We start from the raw sequence: 1,288 nt of genomic DNA, 5'->3' as shown, positions 1-1,288 counted from the left end.
GCAGAAAAGTTTCAGAAATCGATCTTGAAATGCACTTTTCATTATTTTGGGGGCTTAAAAATGATGTTTTTGGTGAGATTAAGACAAAATGATTTGTCAAAGTCAAGTTTTATTACGCAGCTCCATACAAGTTTGACTAGTTACATTGAAATTTTGGTTTGCAGAAAAGTGTCAGAAATCGATCTTGAAATGCACTTTTCATTATTTTGGGGGCTTAAAAATTATGTTTTGGTGAGTTTAAGACAAAATGATTTGTCAAAGTCAAGTTTTATTACGCAGCTCCATACAAGTTTGACTAGTTACATTGAAATTTTGGTTTGCAGAAAAGTTTCAGAAATCGATCTTGAAATGCACTTTTCATTATTTTGGGGGCTTAAAAATGATGTTTTGGTGAGTTTAAGACAAAATGATTTGTCAAAGTCAAGTTTTATTACGCAGCTCCATACAAGTTTGACTAGTTACATTGAAATTTTGGTTTGCAGAAAAGTGTCAGAAATCGATCTTGAAATGCACTTTTCATTATTTTGGGGGCTTAAAAATTATGTTTTGGTGAGTTTAAGACAAAATGATTTGTCAAAGTCAAGTTTTATTACGCAGCTCCATACAAGTTTGACTAGTTACATTGAAATTTTGGTTTGCAGAAAAGTTTCAGAAATCGATCTTGAAATGCACTTTTCATTATTTTGGGGGCTTAAAAATGATGTTTTGGTGAGATTAAGACAAAATGATTTGTCAAAGTCAAGTTTTATTACGCAGCTCCATACAAGTTTGACTAGTTACATTGAAATTTTGGTTTGCAGAAAAGTGTCAGAAATCGATCTTGAAATGCACTTTTCATTATTTTGGGGGCTTAAAAATTATGTTTTGGTGAGTTTAAGACAAAATGATTTGTCAAAGTCAAGTTTTATTACGCAGCTCCATACAAGTTTGACTAGTTACATTGAAATTTTGGTTTGCAGAAAAGTTTCAGAAATCGATCTTGAAATGCACTTTTCATTATTTTGGGGGCTTAAAATGATGTTTTGGTGAGATTAAGACAAAATGATTTGTCAAAGTCAAGTTTTATTACGCAGCTCCATACAAGTTTGACTAGTTACATTGAAATTTTGGTTTGCAGAAAAGTGTCAGAAATCGATCTTGAAATGCACTTTCATTATTTTGGGGGCTTAAAAAATTATGTTTTGGTGAGTTTAAGACAAAATGATTTGTCAAAGTCAAGTTTTATTACGCAGCTCCATACAAGTTTGACTAGTTACATTGAAATTTTGGTTTGCAGAAAAGTGTCAGA

This window comes from Anopheles marshallii, assembly GCF_943734725.1.
Source record: "Anopheles marshallii chromosome X unlocalized genomic scaffold, idAnoMarsDA_429_01 X_unloc_23, whole genome shotgun sequence".
Classification (NCBI taxonomy): Eukaryota; Metazoa; Arthropoda; class Insecta; order Diptera; family Culicidae; genus Anopheles; species Anopheles marshallii.
The sequence above is the reverse complement of the archived record's forward strand: the minus strand, read 5'-3'. Positions refer to the sequence as shown.